Genomic DNA, 19,276 nt, shown 5'->3' with positions numbered 1-19,276 from the left:
CTTAAAGCTGTCTGTTCATATCTGAGTTTACACACATGTCTCTCAGGTATGACGTTCCAGTAAAAGCCTTGGTAATATAACCAGTGTTCTTAATTAGTCCTCTTACAAGGAAAGCAGATTCTTACTGAACTTGTGCAAATAAACATACTGCCATGAAATATAAAAATAGTCACTGAGAGTTTTTAAATTCTGGAGGGATCAGGTAGAGAGAAAGATAAAGTTTCAATTCTGCTTATAAAGGCGGTCATTTACTAAACTGTTGTCAGCTTAAGAGAAAAAGCTTAAAACATTTTATTAGCAACATTTGAAATAAAAGCCACCAAATCATCTTCTTTAGTTTACTTAATCCTATGGAACTAATACCTGTTCTGCTGAAATCTAGTTTTTTACTAGTTTAGAAGTAATAAAACAATGAGTATAGATGACAAAAGACTTACGAATGACAATGGTTAAAGATCTGATGAGAGCTTACTGTAAGACAGTTGTCATAGGGAAATTTGGATATTTTTGTAACACAAAACATTCAGTAACAAAGTTTAGCATCATTCTCTGTGATAGTGCCTTCCAGGTAATTAAGCAGGTAAATAAGCCAAATTAGCCAAATACTTTCTCCAATGAGAAAAAATTCCTCTGACATGTTCCAGGGGCCCTCTGGAAAATATCAGAGTGAACTAGAGGTAAAAGTACCTTTTTGCATTTGATTTTGGGAAGCTGTTAAAAGTTTTAAGGCACTTGATTAAATAGTTACATTAGACAAAGCTACATTTCACTTTAAGCATTTTTCTTTGAAAGATTTAACAGATACCATCAACTTAAATGACTTTAGGTAAACTTAGGCAGCTGATAACCATAAGGACATGTCTATTCAGTTCAACTTAAATTAGCATTAATGCTTAATATCTTCTATTAGAATTTTCTGGAAATTTTAGAATGCCCAATTTTTACAAGCGCTTGTCTTTAAATCAATTTTTATTAATACCATTCGGAGGTAGAAAAATATTTTTCATTTACACACTTAGACACACACGTACAGATTGAGACGTAATGATACAGTGAGAGGACAGACAGCTCCTGGCATGACCTAGGAGGGGACAAGAGGGGTTTTATAGGCAGTTGAGGATATTTGGGAACGTGAAAAAAGCTTAGGCGTGTGGACTTTAAGGCAAGTAGTAGGTGTTTAGGATTGCAGGGGAGACAGAGAGAGAGAGCTTGGTTCGGAGGTAGGAGAAAGCCTGGATATATGGGATCTCTTTCCATTTGCCCGTACGCTCACAGAAGTTGTATAAGTCGTGGAGAATTTTAGGATCTAAAGAGCCATTTGGGGTCCATTTAGACTGATTGTCTAAAGGATATTGTGGCCAGATCTCATTACAGTAACGAACAAGCTTAAAAGGTTTGAGGTCTGGAGTGAGGTGGAGGGGCTGTAGATTATTGAGTAAGCACCCTAGTGGTGAACCTGCGGGAATGGAGGGGCCAGATCCCATGGTGAGAATGAGACTGTTCAGAAGTCGCTGAGGGGTCCCTGAGCGATTGAGAAGGTCACGGAGAAGACCAGGCACAGTTAGGGGGTCGTCACCACCTCTAACTGTGGGGTCAAGGCGAAAATGTCGGGGAGGCTTGGTACCTGGTACCAGGAGTTTTCGAGTCGAGTAGAAATGTAGATAAAGGGAGACCGGGCCTCAGTGGATGAAGATTCTCACCATGGGGAGGCAGAGAAGGGTCGACTATGGGGATCAATCGTGACTCTGAAAGTCGTGGTTGAGGGTGCCCCTGTCCCAGAGGAGCCCTTGGGGGTGCTGGACACTCAATGGTCACTTCACAGGTTCCAAAGGGACATTTAAGTCGACCATGGAGTGGGGAGACTCACCAAATCAAAGGCCGGGAGATGAGCGACTGGGAAAATGGACGGTGAGCCCGTGGAGGAGGATCGGGCAGTGAGGGCTCCCAAAGTAGCTCAGGTTCCCGGAGGAAGAGCAAAGTCAATGGGAGAGCCTCATCTGAAGTCATGGCACCAATGAAAGGGTATCTCGCCGCGACTCTCCTTACCCAGAATGACTCAGGAAACACGGGCCCATGCAAGAGACTTTATTATCTAAAAGAGAGTGTGGCTGCCCCAGATGGGGGTGGGGAGGGGGGGAGAGAGAGAGAGAGAGAGAGAGAGACAGAGAGAGACAGAGAGAGACAGCAGAGAGAGAGAGAGACAGAGAGACACAGAGAGAGAGAGAGAGAGGGCAGCAGCGTGGTGCCTTTTATTGTGGATCTGCTCGGCCTGCTGCTTTGGGGGAGGGTTGGGATGTTTACAGATAAGGCAGGGTAAGCCCAGCAAGCCCCAGGCAAGCCTAGGCATAATTCTCACCGACTTACGTGCTTATGTGCTTGGGACCATGGGGTAAATGGAGGATAAATTACTATATTCTTACACTTCCAAAATTTAAAGTTAAGGAAAAAAAATCATTTTATTTGGTCAAGTTAAGTAAGTGAAAAAATGTAAGGAATCCTAGACTCTTAGCACAGCCAAAGAATTTAGAGGTAGGTCTTCTACTCAATACCCTACTCAATCAATGAGTCCTAAGAATTCTGGATTACATTAAATACTGGTCTAACTGGAATAATTCGCCTAACAGGAAACAATTTATAATTTAAATTGTATCACTGGCTCAGTGTTTCACTCAGCACTGAGCCAAATAAATAGCAACAAAATACAGCTTCATCACCCACAGTGAAATAAACATGTACAATACTTAATTTATAATACTAATAAAATTCATTTTAAAAGTTTATAGTCAGTTTTATGATAAAAGCTAATATACAAACAGATTCATGGAAAGGTAGAAAGAACAAAGGGTTTTATTTTGTTTTTTAACCTACTTTTCAAAGGAAATATTCATTTAGGTCTTGTGTAAACCTAGGTGTCAGTAAATTTGAAATTTGTTGATATTTCAGTTTTTTTTTTTTATTTAGTAGGCTACATATGTTAATGTATCCTGAATACCATATTATCTTATTTCAGAAAATTCTGCCATTCATGGCATTTTCAAATAAAAAAAATTTAAGAACAGGCTATTCTAATTTTTTAATATTTTAAACTAAAAATTATTTTGCTTTACCAGCTGTCAGACTAGAGGTTTAAAAACAATAAGGTAAATCTTGGCTATCCTAAAGATTGGTATTTAAGAAAAGAACAGTGACAGTTTGAAAGTCTAAGCTTTCCAGCCACATACTCCTCAGCCCTGATTACCATTTAGACCATGGGATCTCGATCAGGGTATCACATGCCCCACAGGCTCTTTAGATTCAGCAATGACCTAAGATTATATACAGATCTGAATACACATGTGCCTTGGTGCTTTCTGGGGCCAGATTCTCCAACTTTCATCAGAATCTCAAAGGATTCTGTACTACTAAAATTTTAAGAACCACTGATTTAAACAGTATTCCGTGATCCTTATCTCTTTTAATTTTAGGTTTCTACCTTACTAATATTCATCTTCCCAACTCATCTGGTCCACAAAATTCTTTGTTTTGCTAAATGGCTTCTTTAGTCATGCCTTAAAGATATAATAGAAAACCAGAGGTTCTTAAAATGAGGAAAGACCTTATCTGCTTAAAACTGCAGTCAAAGGTGGCTTCAGCAGCTTAACTTGCATATATTTAAGAAACATGTTTTTAAAAAGCTCTCTATTCTGAGAGCTTTTTATTCAGTTACACAACTAATTTTATCTCTTAGTTGATCACTTGCCTTTCAACTGAGAAAACAATTGGTGAGCTGAATTTGCAATTTAATTATACTTTACCTTTCAAGCCATGTTAAGACTTAACAAATAAAAATAAATATGACCATTACCTCTCACCCCACAACATACATACATATATAGACTGATATACAGACTGACTTCATAAGAATGGTAGTCCTTCAAGAATTAAACCTTTACTAGTAAGGCAAAATAGTTTTGCTCTGATATAGCAAGGACTGATTTAGCAAGGAACATCTTGATGGAAAAGTGCAGAATTGCTGAGAATGCTAGCCTACTTTTCACAATGACTCTCCTCCTCTGAGCATCTGTCAGGTGTAGGATGAGAAAAAAGGTGCTGGAATCTGGAGAGGCAGACTAGAATAAAAATATATTTGGTTCCAAGAATTTAAAAGAGAGAGAAATGCTGGAAAAATTACAGAAATAAGATTAAAAACAGTTCTGCTCCCCTTTACTGACAAATAACTTCACAAATTATCTACACACACCATCTCTTCAATTCTTTAACCCTCTTTTTTCAGACTTTCCCTTACAACTCTCTCTTCTCCTTATCCTTGTCTCTTGCCTAGACTAGTACAGGCCATCAATTAGTATTAATTTCTACTTCCTCTACTGCCCCCTTCTGATCAACTGTGTACAAAGTAGTCAGCATAATCTTTAAAACTAAAATAGATCGTGGTACTGTGTAATAATAGTTCCATGCATAGTTCCACTTTCCAATGCATCTTCAAATTAAGTCAAATTCTCATCACTCAGGGAGTCAGTATGACATAATAATTCACAATGCCAAGAAGTGCTTGGACAGTGACTAGCACATCACAAATGTTCAGTAAATGTTAGCAATATTAAGGTATAGCCCCTGCCTGCCTCTCTTACCTTAAGGATCTCTCCAACTATGATCCTTTCAGTTAACTGCAAGCTCTTTCCTGCTTTGGGCCTGCTGTTCCCTCCATCTGAAATGCTTTTTTCTTAGACCCTTCAAGAACTTCTATCTCCCATTGATACTTCAAATCTCAACCTAAATGTCATCTCATTGATGAGGTCTTTTTTTTCTTCCTCTCTTCCCAAATACTATTCTCTATAATTCTTTATTGTACTACTCTTTTCATTTCCTTACATTGCTTTATGTTTTGTAATTACTTTTTTGTTTCATTGGTTAAACCCTTTCTTGAACATCATCAGATGACTAAGCATCCATCCAATAAATTCTTTCTTAATATAGAAAGCATACATAGGTACTTTTTTATATCTAAAATAATATTAACTAATGTAGGTATTATTCTCCTCTCACCAAAAAGCTAAAAAATTGGTCACTAATATAATATGTCATGGCCTGTACACTTACATCCTTCCCTTAATTGTTAAATAAATAAAACCCTGTATCTAACAAAGCCTTGTGCAAGGTGCTGGAAGAAGTGGAACCAGGATGGGAAAATAAAGATTATTTCCTCCTTTGAGGTCTTGAATAATATAAGCATAGGACAGGAGAGACAAAAAGGGAGCACTTCGAGTAGATGATGGGTTGGGATGAAATCATGGTATTTATGTAAAAATGTGTATTTCATCAAAGCAAAGATACGATCAACTGCAAGATACGTCATTATTTTATATTCCACTAAGAATGGAAAAATTTGCTGCCAAAATTAATTTTCATAAAATTGTCAAATATCATCAATAGTAAAATGCATCTCAATATAAGGGATGTATCCTAGTTTTAGAGATGTTAAAATGTGAGGAAAAGATGATGGGAAAGAAGAGAAGGAAAAGAAGGGGAAGGGAGAAATAGAAAGAAAAAGAAAATTATCGTTTTATGATTAACACAAAACTGAGTCTTCCAAGAACCTCAAAAAATCTCAATGATATGGAATATTGATTGTTCATAAAGTCTGTTACTAGGAAGTAGAGAGAGAAAGCCACTGAAAATAGTGGTCACAAAGCAACCCTTGCTTTCTTATTGTTTCCATTTGCTTTGTGTATCTTCACCTATCCCTTTATTTTTAGCTTTTCTAAATCACTTTGTATATCTCTTGTATACAGCACATAGTTGAGTCTTCCTTTGTAATCCGAACTGAAAATCTTGTTTTTTTAAAAGATAAGTTAAATATAACAGGAAGATAAATCTTTTAAAATCCACATACTTCAAAATTCCTAATTGACTTGTGGATCATAAGGGTTATGGCTTAAAGAGGCACACATAACTGAAAACCATGACAGCATATTAAAAATCTTAAACACATACAGTTAATAGAGTAAAAACGTTCCATTTCAAACCTCATGAGCTACTTATAAATGTACAGCTTTAAATGCTTATATTAGAAAATACGACTAATAATTGGTGAGTGAAACATCTATCTGGAAGCATCAGGAAAAGAAAAAAAAAACCTCCCCCAAATTAGAATAAAATACCACTTCCAGCAACACATTAGGTTAGATTAGTCATCCAATTCTCTCATTGAGAATAACTAAAACTGAAGAATAAAATTTTATTTAAAAAAATATTAAAAGCACTGAAGAGCTGACAGGATGGTAAAGGAATAGCTAGACCAAAAACCTATGAGAAAACAGAAACTCAAAGAGGTAAGTGGCATAATGAAACTGTTTTTATCCTGTAGACATCTGCCTAACTCACAAAGTTGAGCTTCAGTTTTGATGATTTCTTGGGAGAGAACAGAAGCCAAAGTTCAAGACCTACCCAACATAGAAAATCTAATAGGAGAACCTTTCTTCATAAAGCTGAGACCCCTGCAAAAGCATCCTCCTCAGGTACAAAGTGAACCTGAAGTAAGCCCAGTCCACTCATTCCCACATCTCATCCCCAAAGGACTACAAGGAAATCTGTCTTCCTGGTGCAGAAAAGAACAAGGATTCCTAAGCAGATGTAAAGACAAGCAGGCCCACACACATATTCACAACTCAAATTCACCCCATTTGGGTGGTCCAAAACCTCAAGGGATTAATTTAATGAACACACTAGTCTGAAGGCATCTGGGGAGGAGAAGGGAGGGAATGTACATCCTCTTAAGGCAATGCATTTCTTTCTTGATCTCAAAGAATAGATAAAAATACTTTTCCCAGGGAAAATAAGCAGTTAACAGTCAAAATCTCACACAGGTTAAATAAGAAGAAATCTATACCTAGGCACAGCATATGAAACTGGAAAAGTAAGAAACAAAGAGCTCAAAAGCAGCCAGAGGTAAAAGACAGATTCACTCAACTGGACAATGATTATACAGCTGATTTACCAATAGCAACAATGGAGACCAAAAGAGAGTGGAATTATTTCTTCCAATGGCTAAAAAAATAGCTGCTAATCCATAGTTTTATAATAATGAAATATCTATTAAGAATGAGGATGATAAAGATACTTTCAGACAAAAACCTGAGTTTACTAAAGAAAGTCTCATTAAAGAGAATTCTAAAGAAAAATATTTTCAGGAAGAAAGAAATTCAGATGAAAAAATCTGAAATCCCTGGAGGAATCAAGAACACACAAAGTTGGAATGAACATCAAATTCAGCAGTTCACTGTCACCATATTTTTGTCATGTAGACAGAAAAGTAGAAAAGCCAGTTGATAACAAGAAATACAGACTCATAAAGGAAAGAGGCAGAATTAAGGTCCTAACAGTGTTGTGTGCCCCTGGTTCCAGCTGCTCTTAAGGCCTAATGAAATCCTGTCCCTGGAAACTGGGAGACTCCACTGTCCTTACATTATATTTGGCTTTTCACTGAAAAAGTGTAGGAAGGAGAAAGGTCATAAATTAATGTTTTTCTGATAAGGCTAAGAAAATATAGAAAACCTCCAGCAAGACTGATGAAGAAAAAAAGACAGAAGGCACAAAAAATATTGGGAATAAAAAGGAGAGAAATATTTAGCAAAGAAATTTAGAAGATAACAAAAGAATGATTTGAACAACTTTATGCCAGATACAAAAATTCAGACAAAATGGATTCCTAAAAAAGGAAAAAAGCTTTCTAAAGACTGATCTAACTAGAAACAGAAATCCTAAATAAAAACCATTTAGAAAACTGAATACACACTTCCCAAGAAGGAAAAAGAAGGCACAAAAATATTAGGAATAAAAAACAGAAAATACTTAGTAGAAATTTAAAAGATAACAAAGAATGATTTGAACAACTTTATGCCAAATACTTTAAAAACTCAGACAAAAATGAATGGATTCCTAAAAAATACTTGCTACAGATTGACCTAACTAGAAACAGAAATCCTAAGCAAAACCATTTAGAAAACTGCATACCTCCCAATAAGGAAAAAGATAGAAGGCACAAAAATATTAGGAAAAAAAACCAGAAAATACTTAGCAGAAATTTAAAAGATAACAAAAGAATGATTTGAACAACTTTATGCCAAACACTTTAAAAACTCACAAAATGGATGGATTCCTAAAAAAAGAAAAAAACCTAACTAGAACCAGAAATCCTAAATAAAACCATTCAGAAAATTGAATACATACCTCCCCCTAAAAATAAGCCCATATACCTCCCCACAAAATGCTAAGCCCAGACAGTTGAATAGAAGTTCAACTAAACTTTGAAGAAACAGATCATTTTGATCTTATATAAATCCTTTGGAATTTATATAAGTTGGGAAAAAAGACTAGTTCCCAACTCATTCTTTGAGGCTGACATAAATCTGAATACAAAAATCAAATAAGAACAACATAAAACATAAAAATTATGGGCCAATTTCACCCATGAACATAGTGTAAAAATCCTAAATGAAATACTAATAAACCAAATCCAATTGTATATTAAAAAAGAGCATCATGATAAAATTGGGTTCATTCCAGCAATGCAAGGGTAATTCAGCATTAGGAAATCTATAAATATCACCCACCACCTTATCAGAATAAGGGAGGACAACCATATGATCATCTCATAAATGCAGGAAAAGTGATAAAATTCAATACTCATTCTTCACACACAAAAATAGCTTAACCAAAAAGCAACAGAAATGTCTTTAACCTAAAGAATATCAAAAATCTATAGCAAACATTATTCTTAATGGTGAAACATAGGAAAACTTCCCTTTTAAAAAAGTAGTACAACAGAAGAATGCCCATTATTAACACCTGTACTGAAAAATGTACTGGAAGTCCTGACATAGAAAGGCAAGAAAAAGAAAAGGTGTAAGCATTGGAAAGGAAGACACAATTTTATTCACAGTACTTTAATAAAATAATTTAGTAAAGTGACTGAACATAGATCTATATACCAAAAACGCTTGTATCAGCAAATAAAAAATGGAAAGAAAAAGATACCATTTGTAATGCTAACAAGAAATAAGGTATCTAATAATTAAAATCTAAGAGAAGATGAGAGATATTTATGGAAAAAAGTTTCATTGAAAGGTATTTTTAAATATCTAAATAACTAGGAAGATATACCATTCAAGGATAGGAAGGCTGAATATCATAAAAGGAAAATAAATTAAATGCATGTGTAGATTAAAAGCTATAGAGATCTTGGGTTTATATATAAGGAAAGTCCCATTTTTAAATGACAGCTTTTTAATTTTTACATAACTTGACTCAAATTACTCCTATCTGCAAATATTTTTGCAATTGATACAAACTTATTAGCCATTAATCACAGGTATTTTACTTTAACTAAATTGTACGACTAGTTCATATGGCACTTCCCAATTCTGAGAGCCACAATGAACAAGGATGAGTAAAGAGCACAATCAGTACATGGCTGAGTTCCACTTGAATGTGCTGTGGTTCTACTGGCTCAAAGGTCAATCAGTGTGCACATTCACTACAGTGTAAATTCTGATAACCACTTCTGCAAGTGATGAAATGTTGCCAACATTTTACATAACATACAAAGTTTTGGTTCTTGGTAATTATCTGTGAAAACTGCCAAAACGCCAGTTTCCTTAAAAGCCACCAAAAAAATGTAAACATTTATTCTGAATACAAACTGCATTTACAAGAGGAAAACAAACAAAACACATTCAAAATACAATTATCATATTGGGCTCAAAGTGTATCTCTAGTGTACTTAAGTGTGTTCCTCAAACATATATTACCCTTATACCTGTGAGACCTATAAGCAACTGCCCAGTTTGCTGTTCAACAGATACGAACTTGATCAAATGTACAATTTTCTTACTCAAATTTAATTTTGATTTATGTAAGTTTTGTGATATATTGCTGCTTAAACTTTATTTTACCCAATTTCCTAATGAAGAATTAGAAATAATGACCATCTGTTTTACTGGTTGCTAGGAGGTGATAATAATTAACACTTATTCAATGTTTACTGTGTGCCTGGTACTGTTATAAATACTCTGTACATATTAAATAATTTATTTAATCTTCACAACTACCATATCAGGTGGATAATAATACAATATCACCATTTTACAGATAGGAAAACTGAGGTACAGAAAAGTTAGGTAACTTTCCCAATGTCACACAAGTAAGTGGAGAAGCTGAAGAGTTCATACCTAGGTGATCTGTCTCCAGGGTCTAGACCTTCAATTACTATGTCACCCTTCTTTTCCCAACACTTAGAAAATACATAAAATTATTATGGACAAAAAAGCCTCACTATTAAAAAATATATCAGTAAAAATTAAACAACAGTTAAGCAACATTAATATAAATACAACTTATCATATGTTGATACTTCACAGCTATTCCAAAGTTTCATGGCCATGATTAAGAGTTTTGAAGTTGGACAGACCTGGCTCTGAATCTTGGCTGTGCCCTTTACAAGCTGTGTGACTTTGAACAAGTTTCATAACTTCACCAAGCCTCAGTTTCCTCATCTGTAAAATGAGAATAATAAAAATCTCACAAAATTGTTGTTAGTAACATAGTTAGTGCTACATTACATGGATATGGTAACGCCAAACAAAACAAGAGTACACAAGGTAAAAAGAGGAGGCTCTCAATTTCCCCCCAAAAACAGGACTTTATTATAATGATATAATGAAGATGACCACTCCAAACCACCACAGCAATTAACTATACAATCCACACTACTGTACAACCACAATCTTCTCTAATTCTTAATAAATAATTCCCCTAGATAAAATCCACATGCCTAGAGGTAAATGACTGGATTTTTGAAATACAGAATGTTGTATATACACAGAGAAAGACAAACAGATAAGACATTGTTGTTTGTTGACATAAACTTCCACAAATCCCATTTCACACATATTCTTTCTAAGACTAGTAGTGTTCAAGGGTCCCCAAACAGGAAGAGCTATGTCAAGAAGGAGTGATTCCTGGCACTGGTAGGAAGGAATTATTATAAGAGAAAAACAGAAGAAATAGGCATGACATCAAAGTAGTTGAACTATTGTTACCATTGAAGAATGATCATGTCCACTTATACCTTGCATTTTAGTAGTCAGAACAAATTAAACTCTCATGATTGCTGACTTTAAAATCTCAGTCAAATAATTTTGCAATAAATAAGCACATTTCTATCAATAACTGCAGTTACCAGTAATATGTCTATTTGTGATATGGTTAGCAGCTTCTTTGAAGGGGGTGATTTTAGCAATACAACATAAAAATCTTTTTTAAAAAAGAAAGTAAAAATAATATTTTACTAAAATCCTGTAGGTTAATTTTGTTAAACAGCTCATCAATACTATTGTCAAGGTGAGTTTTTATGAATGTTGGCAGTCTAATAATATTACATTAATTATTAGTGACTTATTACATAAAAATCATTAAAATGACCATGTATTCATTGCAGCTCAAAGATTCATTAAATCTTTAAATCTATTAAAGAAAGAATTTTTTAAATTTATTAAAGAATTTCCACCTCTCCAAAATATTCCTTTAACAAATAATTGCAAAAATGGCCTCCAAATTTCTTAATAAATCTGTAAAAGTATCTATCTATATATAACAAAGGTCATCTAATTTTTACAAAGCACCCTTTTCTAAAAAATCTTATTACACAGGAAATGTTTTGGAAATTCTTAAAATATCTACTTTATAAATGTTTAAGGAAATTGATATAGGACATGAAGTACTCAAGATTACTAAGCCATGACAGAACTCCAAACAAAAAATAAAAATCAGGTCCTTCTGCTTTGTATCTAACAATTTGAAATGTTTCTACCTGATCAGCATTTCCTTTCACTATTTTACTTGCTCTAAATGATGAGAACTTTTTGTCCTTTTTTATGAATTCTATAAATAGTAAGGTCAAGTTGGTTTAATTACAGCTCAGATATATGAAAAGACTGAATTTAGAAATTTTTAGGTAACTTTTCTTTACATACGTGCAATATCAGTTATTCACATTTTATCCCATTTGCTTTGTCATTCTAACTCATTTTTTCTGAATATGTGAAAGTGAGTTACAGACATACCAAATCAGCATTCATCAATGTTAAAATTTCTATTATATAATTACAATCCATCTTTAAAAGTCATCAATTGCCTTAAAAATATCTTTAAAGCTACTGATTTTTCCAGTCCAAAATCTAATTCAGGACCACACACTGCATTTAGCAGTAATGTCTCTTTGGACTCCTATCATCTGGAACAGTTCCTTAGTCTTTTAAGACATATTTTTAAAAAATACAGACCAGTTACTTTGTAGAATGTCCCCCAATTCAGGCTTGTCTGGTGGTAGGTCTCTCATATTTAAATTCAGGCTATGCATTTTTGGTAAGAACGTCAAAAAGCACTGCTGGGTCCTCAATACATCTTATCAGGATCAACAAGAAGCTCGTGGGCTCCATTATCAGTGATATTAACTTTGATCTTCTGTAAAGGGGTATCTGCCAAGTTTCTCCATGATAAAGTTACTGTTTTTGTTTCTGTAATAAGTAAGTACTTTGTAAGGAACTATCTTGAGGCTATGTAAATATCATATTCCTCTTCAAACTTTCATTCAATAGTTTTGTACCTGTACATGATACTTGTGTTAAAGTGGTATTTTAATTGTCCCTAAGTGCTCATTTTCTACCTAGAACAGTTCTACATTTATTTGCCATTTTAAGGAAGAATTTACCCTTCTCCCCCATAGTTACTTATTCATTCATTTCTTATATTTGTACAGACCAAGACCATTAGTTCCTTATTTTTTCAGTGGGTTATAATCTCTTAACTATCATTACTTATTTGTCCAGTGGATGTTTCTCCAAACTGGTTCTCATTCCTTTTGACATGATCCCATTATTCTTTGACTACCTTCTTACTTTCTAAAAGAATAATTATGTTCCCGGCTCCTTTTGTACTTTCCCTGATCCAGTTTTTCCTGGGATAGGCCATTTCTCCAATGATCTCTGGTTTCCTTTTGGTGGAGAATAGTTTAGAAACCAACATATGGGAGTTAGGTATATTCATTGTTATGGAAAAAGTAACTGCTTTTAGACCTTAATGAACAAAGCCAGAATACACATACACACATACAGGCATATATGTATGTACACAGATATATATACATATGCCTATAAAATAAATATATATGAGTGTATACATATGCATATTTCTTATTTTTATATAAACAAATATTTAAAACCATGAGTTCATAATCCCCAATTTAAATCCAACATCACAGGGTTCATTCCAGCTTTTCTTCCATATATAAAACTCCCTTTTCCAACAATGAAAAACCTAGCTCTCATTATCCTCAGACACTTATTCCCTTGTTCAATTCTAGAATAGACAGAAAATAGTTTTAAAATTGCTAATCCATACTATTACCAAAAACCAGCCTATAAACTAGGGTTCACTATTTGTTTATAGTTCTTTTATCTTGACTTTGAAGTATACTATGCTTAAATATTACCCTGATTACTTTACCTCTCCCCTACAGTATGCTCAGGTTATTCATTTGAAACACAGGTTCATTTATTTCTGTGTATGTTTTAGGGTTTTATCCCCACCTTTACTAACTTTATTTTCTGATTTTGTTTTAACATCTAAAATGCTGACATGACAATATTCTCTGATATTCTGAATTGACAGCATCTGCACTGCTACCAGCTGTTCTCTCTCAACCAAAAGTTGTAAGAGAGCTTTATAGTTTAGAAAGTGTATTTCCCATGAGAAATGAGCCTTTCTGTAGCCAACTAGATGTATCCACCTCCAACCCACTCAGGCCCAGGTGTTTTCTGGGAATTACTGTTTCTAGACATAGAAAAGTAAAATGAAATAATGCACCCTTCTCCAGCAACCTCATACCATTACTTGTAAGACAGTTTTCAAACTGTGCTACTTAGAGAGATTCTACAGGGTGGATGAGGGCAGACCCAGTAGGAAGAACTCTACCAGGTCCCTGGCCTGACTTAATTTAAAGCTGCTATGCTTTTATTGGTATAATATATTGGGCTTCAGCCCGAGATTTTATTCATCCAACTTACTTGACAAATATTTACCAAGTGTCTATGCTATCCCAGGCACTATTCTAGGTGCTTCAGAGAAAAATACATTCGTGGGACTTAAATTCTAGTAGTGGGAGAGACAAACTATGAACCTAAGTAAATTACATAGCTACTTAAAAGAAAATGTATATCTATTCATTCAAAGATTATAAATTGAGAACCAATTAAGGATAGGTACTTTTCTAGACCTAAGGTCTCTAATCCATAGTTCTAACAACTTCTTATTTTTCTCTAAGTTAGTTCTATTCATCCTTTAGAGCTCTGCTCAAATATCAGTTTCTCAAAGCAGCTCTTCTTGACTCCCTTATCTAAATCTTTATAGTAAGTTCGTAACACCCTGTACTTCTCCTATATTATTTATCACAATATAAATAAATGTGTTCTTAATATCTCTCTTTCCTACAAGAATAAAACCTGCATGAGGGCAGGATCCTCATATGTCAAATTCACTGTAACAATTAATATATGCTTAAACTGTTTTTAATAGGTTTATTTTGATAAATTATTATTTAATAAATGATTTAATAATAACTACAAATTATTATAGAGTAAACTGTATGAGATCAATTCTCCTGGCAAGAAAAACTATAAAAACTGGATTGAAAAACAAATAAATAAACAAAGAAGGCAGCCAGGATGTGAGAAAAAAAAATACCAGAGAAAAAGGAACTGCAGAGTTAAGTCTGGCATTCTCCCCTACTTTTTCCTCCTGAGGCAACTAGATGCAGACTAAAACTTTTGGCAGTCTCACAGGACTACAAGAGAAAGAAATTAGAGCACAGGGCTTATCAAGACAGGCAGGATTTGAGGGACTAAGATTCTAGAGAAAAAGCAACCAGAGAACAGTGAGTCTGGACATCCTGTACTGCTTTTGTCTTCAGGCTATTTACTGAAAACTAACCTGTGTGGGGGCAAGAGGCCAAAAAACCAAGCAAAGTGCCCATTTTAAAGTAGAAAAGGTAAGCAGAATATTTGGTAGTCTCATAGTGCTAGGAAAAGGAGAATTACAGTTCAGAGCCTGCCAAGTTCCTGGCAAACATCTCAGGATTCCACTGATACCTCTGAAGGACAACAGTCTTGGAATAGGGGAAACTGGGTTTAAATGAGCCCTAAGAAGACTAAAACAAAGCCTCAAGTCATCTCAAGCCTGTATTGGATCAAGGTCATCTGCTCCTACTTTTAACTAGAAGAAAATTAAATCTTTCCTCAAGAACAGTATCATAATCAAGGGCCTCCAGAATTTCTTATATACCATGTCTGACATTCATTTTTGAAATTACCAGGAATGCTAGGAGACAGGACCAAATGACTGAAAGCCAGGAGAAAAAGCAGACAACTGAAAAAGACCAAAAGGGGCTTTGGATATTATAATTATCAGACACAGACTTAAAATAACTGTGATTAATATGTTCAGGAAAATAGATGACAAATTGAGAATTTCACCAAAGAACTGGAATCTATAAAAACAAATGAAAAATAATTAATTTGATATTCCAGAACTAAAAAAAGACAACATGAATTAACAATAAAATAGATGCCCATAACAGCAGACTGGACACTAAATGAACTAGAAAACAGGTAAATAGAAAATAACCAGAAGAAAGACAGGAAAAAAAAAAAGATGGAATATACAAAAAAGTACATGACAGACATATGGGATTCAGATAAAGATCTAATAAACAGATATTTAAATTACCAGAGGAAAGTAGGTAAAAGAGTGGTTCAAAAGCAGTAACAGAAGAAATGTTCCAAAGACATCAGGGTATCAATTCAAGAGGGTCTTTCATGAAACTCAAGCATCAAGAAAACCACCTAGAAGTATTAAAAACTGATGAAAACCAAAGACACTGTTTTTCTATTAAAAACAATGGAACAGAAGACAATGGGATGATATATTTAAAATGCTGACAGAAAATAACTGCCAACCTGGAATTCTACCTCCAATGAAAATAACCTTCAAAAATGAAGACAAAACCAAAAAATTCACTACCAGTAGACACCACACTAAAAGAAAGGAATTATAAATGAAGAAAGAAAATAATCTCAGGTGGAAGCATGGTAAAATAGGAAAGAATCAAGAGTACTAGAAAGAGGAAATATGTGAGTAAAATTGAATAACTATGGATTATTTAAAATAATAGTTAAATGTAAACAAAGCAAAAAACAACAATAAGAGGGAAAATGATAAATGGAATCAAAGGGCTGTAAGGTCCTTATACTGTCCAGAATATAATGACAGTAGACCATGCAAAACTGACCACAATAACTCCTCCCATTCCTTTTGCATACCCCTTTACAATGTGACTTTGCTACTATTCCTGTGGAGAGATGGAACCTATTTCTCTGTCTCTTGAATTTGGGCTTGGACATATGATCTTCTCTGGCCAGTGGTAATTAGAAAATGTGATACAGCAGAGACTTGAAAAGTGCTTTCACATTGGGATTTGTTCCTCTCTTGCTACTCTATGAACCCTGAGCCACTGGGTAAACCAAACTCCCACCCTGACACTGGCCAAAAACCTGCCAACCAACAAACATGTGGTCCCAGACAAACCACCAAAAGACCAAAAAAATCAATACAGCCCAAACCAAACTGTCAATTCATAGAATCACAAGCTACTGAATTACTTACTTTAAGTGACTAAGCTTTTTATAGGGCAAAATTAGCTGATACAGAACTAATGTATGTATGTAGCTCAGTGGTTCTCACACAAGATTGATTTTGCTCCCCAAGACAGATTTGGCAATGTCTGGAGACATTTTTCATTGTCACAGTTGGATGGATGTTACTGGCATCTAGTGAATAGAAGCCAGAGATGCTGCTGAACATCCAACAAGGGCTCCACAACAGACAATTATCCAGCCCAAAATGTCAACAGTGCCAAGGCTGGGAAATGCTGAAGTAAAACATAACAGAATGTGGCAGCCTTTATAACAATCCTATCCACAGAACTTTCTGCAGTGATGAAAATGTTCTATATCTGCATTATCCAATATAGCAGCCACTAGCCACATTTGACTAGTAAGCACTTGTAATGTGGCTAATTTGACAAAGGAACTGAGTTTTTAATTTATTCAATTTTAATTAATTTAAATTTTAATGGCCACATATGGCTAATGGCTTCTGTATTGGACAGCACAGTCCTAAAATTCAGATGCTAGAGATAATGGAAAGTAGTGAAAATATGGCTGGAAAAAGGAAACATGAGTTAAGCCCCATAGTCACTTGCTACAAATAAATCTTCCAAACATTCTTTTTTGTTTCAATATCTATAAATTATGAGATGTAGTACACTGATAAAACAATAAACTGGGTAAAGAATTTTTAATAGTGATAACATATTCTGCAAAAAAAAACAATCATTCATGAAATGCTGCCTGACAACTTTAACTAGACATTTTTCAAGATTTTCAGCATGAAAGCCATAGGAATTTCCTTTTTTACTTTTTTTAAAGTATAAAGTGATTTGAAAACTTCTGGATTTTAGAGGCCTTCAAATTGCACCACATGAATAGCTTTTCATGAAAACATTTCAGGTAATTAAATATTCCTTTACTGCATTATTCCCTTCCTTACAGCAGTTAGTGCATTATCCTTTTTATCTTCTTCTCGTCCCCCATCCCACCCACCATAGAAGGAAGAAGGTGATCCTATGCTGTTACAATTCACAAAGTTTTTTAAACATGTCATCATTAAGTAGGTCAGTTTTCTGCTCTAATAGGTATTTCGACAATAGGTTTTCTTACTAGATCACAAAGAGAAAAAAAGACTCAGTAACTCTATGGGAAGAACAGGCTGCCTGATCTCTGGAAGAAAATCCCTGAGTCTTAACTGAATACTACCAGGAAATTCTGACAGAAAAACAAAAGAGAAATAATGAAAATTCCAATTCATGTTCTGTACAGTGACATCTAAAGATTTTAAAGGTCCTTTATATCTAGCAATCCACAAAGATTTTGAGACTCTGATATGTGCTCAGCCCAATTCTAATCACTGAGATTACAAATTGAAGGAAAGGCAATGAAGGGATTCATTCAATCTATCAAATGTTAAGAATTCTAATAAAAGAAATCTTATCACTAAAACTAAAATTCTGGAAAACCTTTCCCTTGTAAGATATAACTTCTTCATGAGGAAATATTTTTAGTCAGAAATAACTTAAGACTTTTAATGATTGTATTATAGGAGAAAGCAAATTTATGAGTTTATTAGAATATTTATACATAATTAAATTATTATTTCTTTTAAAAATCAGTATTACCTCTCTATTGTGGGTCTGAGAACTCGGTTTTACATTTTTAACAATTTGTAAACCAAATCATAAAGAAGAAACTTGACAAATACATATTCAACCAGTTAATTTACTTCATACCAGATCAAAAATTCCTGCAGAAGCAAGATTAATATCCTCTATTAAGAACAGTGTTTCAAAGTGAAAGAAAAGTTGAAATAACTATATTTACTGGATTTGTTTTCCAGAAAAATCCCAAGAATTTTGACAAATCCTGTAAGAACAACGTAAATCTTGTAGGCCAAATCATTAGCTGATGTGATTACAGAACACATTTAACTCACTAAGAAAAGTTACATGAAAAAATAATGCATTGTGACCAGTATTCACATTGCTATAAAATATGCTGACATGCACTTTACTATACTGCACCTACTGTTAGAAGCAAAATATTTAGATATATAGAAAATTCCAGATATGATACAAATTCCAGAAAAAAAGGTGAAATTCATTCATGTTCATCTGAAGAATTTAAATAAATGCCCTGCTAGAGTTTTTATACCCTTAGTTTAAGGAGTTCCTCTCAGTCAAGAAGCTAGCCACTTCTCCACTGCTAGATACTAAAAATAGATAAAATAAAATTTAAATGAGTAAAAAAATTTACATCTGAATGTGAAAATTATAATTATTAATAGAAAAAATTCCCATCACCATGACCAATTAACAAGTTCTTAATCTTTTATTACATTGTTTTTGAAATGTATTTACTCTTTGACAAAATGTCAGAAAGTTGGCTGAATACAGTAAGGAACTGAGATGAGATCACTGTCAAGACGAAGAAAACCACCCAAACCATCATTATACATAAAGCAGTTGAAGATAACACGGTAGCTAATTTGCTAC

General features: G+C 34.2%; 1 protein-coding gene across 12 annotated transcripts in view; it reads right to left on the bottom strand.

The window, feature by feature from the left end:
- The window catches only part of NUMB (NUMB endocytic adaptor protein), a 216,305-nt gene that overhangs the window by 75,260 nt on the left and 121,769 nt on the right, over positions 1-19,276 (bottom strand). For 9 of the 12 annotated variants that reach the window (XM_073242162.1, XM_073242172.1, XM_073242169.1 and 6 more), the window contains one exon: positions 10,466-10,550. The exons of the other annotated variants lie outside the window; for them this stretch is intronic. The gene's annotated coding sequence lies outside the window, so the exon portion shown is untranslated. The remainder of the gene's footprint in view (positions 1-10,465; positions 10,551-19,276) is intronic. 12 annotated transcript variants of the gene reach the window in all.

Source organism: Manis javanica, chromosome 8 (genome assembly GCF_040802235.1).
Source record: "Manis javanica isolate MJ-LG chromosome 8, MJ_LKY, whole genome shotgun sequence".
NCBI classification, from domain to species: domain Eukaryota; kingdom Metazoa; phylum Chordata; class Mammalia; order Pholidota; family Manidae; genus Manis; species Manis javanica.
Note: the sequence above shows the minus strand (reverse complement) of the source record. Positions and strands in the feature narration are given on the sequence as shown.